Source organism: Rutidosis leptorrhynchoides, chromosome 3, assembly GCF_046630445.1.
Source record: "Rutidosis leptorrhynchoides isolate AG116_Rl617_1_P2 chromosome 3, CSIRO_AGI_Rlap_v1, whole genome shotgun sequence".
Taxonomy (NCBI): domain Eukaryota; kingdom Viridiplantae; phylum Streptophyta; class Magnoliopsida; order Asterales; family Asteraceae; genus Rutidosis; species Rutidosis leptorrhynchoides.
Genome location: NC_092335.1, coordinates 682,889,626 through 682,895,869, shown reverse-complemented (window position 1 = coordinate 682,895,869; position 6,244 = coordinate 682,889,626).

Sequence of the window (6,244 nt, the reverse complement as noted above, 5' to 3'; positions counted from 1 at the left end):
TGTGATCATATGTATCATTACCATCTTCCTCATATCATTCGTATACCATCATCGAGTTATTTACTTTGTTCTAACATCGTATCATAACACATCAACATCACCCTCAACTGAAATGAGTGAGTTTTAAACTAAAGTAGCTGCAGTCACGAGTTCATGATGGTTGCATCAGTAGCGTAACAGAAATCATGCGATGGTTGGTGGTGATTCTTAGAAAAGAAAATGGTGGATTATAGAGGTGGAAGTGGTGGTTTATGGCTGTGAAGAAATGGAACCCAGTGGCAGCAGTTTGCTTGATTATAGTGGTGGCGGAGGTGTGTTTTACAGCGATGAAAACAGAAAAAAAAATGGGTGTATCATTCGAAGAAAAAAAATAACATAAAGGTGATGGTACATGGAGGTTTACAACGATGGTGGTTGTGATGGCGGACGAGGTTAGAGAGAGAGAAAAGAGAGATTGAGAGGGTTCATGGTTATGATGGTTGTCAATGGTGGTGGTGGGTTTCATGGTGGTTCAAGATGATTGTTGAAGGTGAAGGAGGCTTGAAGTGGTGGCTTAATCGGTGGTCGATGGCGGTTCTTGATGGCGATTAGGGTGGCGGTATAGTGGTGTTTAGGATGGTGATGAAGCTTGGGGTTTGACAAGAAACAAGGAAAGGAAGAGAACATTTGATGGTTGATCATATTAATAATTTGCAAGTGTACATATATGCTTATATATTAACTAGATAATGGATAAAGAAGCACAAATAATAATTTGATTGATTACTCATATGTACAGTAATAAATAGTTAAGCAGCCATACATCTGTTTTATTCTGCCGACAACGGAGTACTATCATGTCTATTTTAAAATTAAGTCCATTTATTTATTTCAGTCATTACCTGTTTGAAACCTGATCAAAAAAATTTGATAATTATTTATTTTCTGTTCAAATTTATATGTACGGAGTACAAAAACTTAGATTGAAAAGGTAAAAAAAATATTTATCAAAATTATTATCTTTTTAATCACACTTTGGACCAACTTTTATTTTAAAACTTCATATATATATATATATATATATATATATATATATATATATATTAGACATATTTTAAAAATAATTAAACGTCAACCGAAAGTTACAGACATTTACCATTTAAGCTCAAAATTAATTATATTTAACATACACTATGTATATATATATAAACAGTTTAAATAACAAAATTTACTACGCAAATAAATATATATTAAATAATTAAATTAAATATAACAATATATATACAAGTAATATACATATATTATATATAAAATAATAGTTTTTATTACAATGTATTTTATTTTACATATTTATTTATAACAATAAATTGTTTATTAATGTTCATGTTATTATATATATTATACATATATTTATATATACACATATTTATATATATCCACATAGTTACAAGCAATGGTTCGTGAATCATCGGGGACAGTCGAAGGTCACATGAATATATGAACATTGTTTTCAAAATTTTCTAGACTCAACATTACATACTTTGCTTATCGTATCGAAATCATATAAAGATTAAGTTTAAATTTAGTCAGAATTTCCCGGGTCGTCACAGTTTCATCATAGTCTACACCATATTGTTGCGTGTAACCCTTAGCCACCAGTCTGGCTTTGAATGTGTGTACATTTTCATCCATATCGGTATTCTTCTTGAAAACCCACTTACACCCAATGATTTTAATACCTGGTATATGATCAATCAAGGTCCAGACTTGATTATCATTGTCATAACCCGACCTTAACCATAAGGACGAATACAATAACATATGATTTCATCGCGAGGTATTGACCTCTATATGCGACATTTTTCAAAAACTGCATTTGTTTTTACAATACAAACCATAGCTTTTATTACAAATACAAGGTTTAAACAACTTAATAAGGATTATCGTTTAGCGATAATCTTAGACTTACAAACTTTACATGTGATAATAACAATACGACCTCCAACATATTTTACATTACAAATCCTCCGATATGCAGTTTTATTTTTGACACAAATATGCATACTCAAGATCTTGCTTAAATTCAACATGTTGCAGCGGAAGCTTCTAATTATCACCTGAGAATGAACATGCTTAAAACGTCAACATAAAGTTGGTGAGATATAGGTTTAATGCCGGCAGCAATATATATATATATATAGACCACAAGATTTCATATATAAACATTTTAATAAAAATATTCTAAGTGGTTGAGCAGTTGGTAACCATACTTAACATTTAATCACGTCGCATATTCCCTTTATTATGAAATCTTACTACACCGTACCAAGTGTAGTCACGAAACGAAGTACTGTGCAACCGTTGAATACTGGTCGTCCAGTCCGGTTGGGGTTGTCAGGCCCGATAGATCTATCAATAGGATTTGCGTTTACAATACCGCTGTAAATAGTAGTTACCAAGCTACAGGGAAGTATGCCAGTGGTACAACTCAATGTAGAATATATTTTTCAGTTACTTGTGTCCATATCGTAAAACATAAAATACATGTATTCTCATCCCAAAATATTTAGAGTTTAAAAATGGGACTATATACTCACTTTTGCCTTGAAGATATATATATTTTGACTTGGTCTCCGGTTGATATCACGAACCTATCCATATATAATATATCAATATATTTTCATTTTAAACAATCGTCACGTATATATACTTTTAATGTCTTCTTAGTCCGTAGTTAGCAATTCAATTTTAATGGTTCATATTTAGGTGTTCAATAAATAAATAAAACCCCCATCGAAATAAATAAAACCCCCATCGAAATAAATAAAACCCCCATCGTATTTGTATTGGTCGGGATTAATCTTGACCCATGGTACCTATATTGTCAAGAAGACGTATTGCGTACAATCATGGGATCTTATGATTAATCTTCTCGTATAGTTTATGGGTGATCCTGAAATATATAAAATTAAATTATGAGTACATATATATAAAATATCATGTTATTTTAGAAAGATGTGATTTATTTAATTTTTCTCCAATTATTTTCGTGGCTAAACTAGTTTTGGATATCCGATCTTGTTTTAGTCATAGTTTCTTCGTTACAACTCCGTTTTCGTTGGTTCAAATTGCCACTTCCTTGGATCGAGTCCTTCTTTAAGAATATGAATTGTAAATACCTTAGTTTGTATTCGAAATCACAGGTCATAGGTTAAACTTTGGTGAAACTTATGAAGTTGATCATTTTCCATCATGTAAACAACCTTAAATGATTATTTTTCTAAAAATACTTATACTTTGAGTTAAATCATGAAATTTTTATGTGTTAACATATTCATAGTAAATATCAATTTTCCAGAAAATAAGCCTCCAATTCAAAGTTCAAGATGGTTTTTAATTATCCAACCCAAAACAGCCCCCGGTTGTACTCCGACGACGTAAATTCAGTTTTTAAGGTGTTCTTTGAAAAACCAAGTTATACCTTGTTAAATTAGCATATATTTATGATATATTACAAGTCTTGAAGTATTTTAAAAGTTAAGTTAGAAGGATCTATTTAGTTTGCAAACAAGTTTGAAATCATTCAAACTATGTTCTTGTTGTTAAAATTTTATACCATAAAATAAGATAACTATATATATATGAATCGAATAAGGCTATGAACAAAGTTACTACCTCAAGTTACTTGGACAAGATTGCTATAAAAGAGGAGTAAAAACCTAGAACCAAAAGAGTGATGGAGTTGGATGAAAGATTGGAAGCAACTTAAGACATAAACTTGAAATGAAAGTTGTATTTTTGTAGTGTTTTTGTTTGATCTTGTTATGGTGGTGTTTAAGGTGATTCTTGAGAGGATTTTTGCTGGAGTTCTTAGAGATACATGAAGCTAGTAAGTATGTGTTCCTAACTAGAGAAGTAATGTGGTAAAAATTGAAAATGGATGGAAGTATTTAAGGTGGTGGTGGCGTGATTTATGGTATACAAGGACAAATTCACATGTTGTAATCTTGTGTAATTAGTCATACAATCATACAAAAGTAATTACCTTATACATAAGGCATGAACAAGGGCTGGTTGATGGTGATTTGATGTATATATACTAATAGTAAATACGTATAGAAGCTAGGTATGTTACGAGTACATATACTCTAAATATACGTATAGAAATCTTGTGAAAACGGAACGAGGATTCAAATATAGTTATCTTTTGTGAATATACTTATATTGTTTTATGTATTTAAGTTCTTAAAAAGTGATTAAATACATTACATATACGATATATGTATAAACATTATAGGTTATAAGTATTTATATCAAAGAACGTTACGTATGGTTATTGTTTTGAAAACTTAATTTAGTAGTTTCAAAATATACATATATCTTATTGTTATTAATACAAAATGAAATATTAAAACATCCTTAGATCATGTTAAATATGTATATATACATATATATACACAAACGTATAATTATCATATGTTATATAGTTCGTGATATCATCGGTCAAACTAGACGGTCAAACGTTGTGTAAAACTCTTTTCAAAAACATAAGTCTCAACAATTTGGATTGCTTATCATGTTGGTAAGGTTTAATTTATGTAAATATTAATCTTATAAGTATAGATCGATCGAAAAAGTCCGGGTCATTACAGTACCTACCCGTTAAATAAATTTCGTCCTGAAATTTTAAAATCGTACCTATTTTGCGTCATCGGGAAACAAATGCGGGTATTTTTGTTTCATTTGATCCTCTCGCTCCCAAGTAAACTCGGGACCTCTTCGTGCATTCCAACGAACTTTAACGATCGGTATGTTGCTCTGCTTGAGCCGTTTAACTTCACGGTCCATGATCTCGATTGGTTCTTCTATGAATTGTAGTTTCTCGTCAACTTGAATTTCTTCAAGAGGAATGGTGAGGTCTTCCTTTGCAAGACACTTTTTAAGGTTCGAGACGTGAAATGTATTATGTACTCTGGCGAGTTGTTGCGGTAACTCGAGTCGATAAGCTACCGGTCCGATGCGTTCGATAATTTTGAACGGGCCTACATACCTTGGGTTTAGTTTACCCCTTTTTCCAAAACGTATTACACCTTTCCAAGGTGACACCTTTAACATAACCATGTCACCGATCTGAAACTCTAATGGTTTCCTTCGGACATCGGCGTAGCTCTTTTGGCGACTACGGGCTGTTTTCAATTTCTCCTTGATTTGCACTATCTTCTAAGTAGTTTCATGGATGATCTCGGGTCCAGTTAATTGTCGATCTCCTACTTCGTTCCAACAGATAGGGGATCTACATTTCCTTCCATACAGTGCTTCGAATGGTGCAACTTTAATGCTCGCATGATAACTATTATTATACGAGAATTCTGCTAATGGTAGATATTTATCCCATCCGTTTCCAAAATCGATCACACATGCCCTAAGCATGTCTTCAAGAGTCTGAATTGTTCTTTCACTCTGCCCGTCAGTTTGCGGATGATATGCGGTACTCATATCCAAACGAGTTCCTAGGGCCTCCTGTAGTGATTGCCAGAACTTTGATGTAAATCTACTATCACGATCGGATATAATGGAAATAGGTATTCCATGCCTTGAAATAATTTCCTTTATGTATAATCGTAATAGTTTCTCCATTCTATCCGTTTCCTTTATAGGCAAGAAATGTGCAGATTTGGTGAGACGATCAACTATTACCCAAATGGTGTCATAACCCCAGGCAGTCTTAGGTAATTTTGTGATGAAATCCATGGTAATACCATCCCATTTCCATTCTGGGATTTCTGGTTGTTGAAGTAATCCTGACGGCTTCTGGTGTTCTGCTTTGACTTTGGAACAAGTTAAACATTCCCCAACATATGTTGCAACGTCTGTCTTCAAATTAGGCCACCAATAATGCGTCTTAAGATCTTGATACATCTTTCCAACTCCAGGATGTATCGAGTATCTTGTCTTATGTGCCTCATTCAATATTAACTTCCTTAATCCACCCAACTTTGGTACCCAAATACGGTTTGCAAAATATCGAATTCCATCTTCCCGCATAACGAGTTGCTTCTCATACTTCTTCATTATTTCATTTCCTATATTTTCTTTAGTAAGTGCTTCTCGTTGAACTTCTTTGATTTGTGAGTTGAGATTCATGCGAATTTTTATGTTCATTGCTCGTACTCGAATTGGTTCTCGTTCCTTTCTGCTTAAAGCGTCGGCCACTACATTCGCTTTCCCGGGATGATAACGAATTTCACAATCATAGTCGTTTATT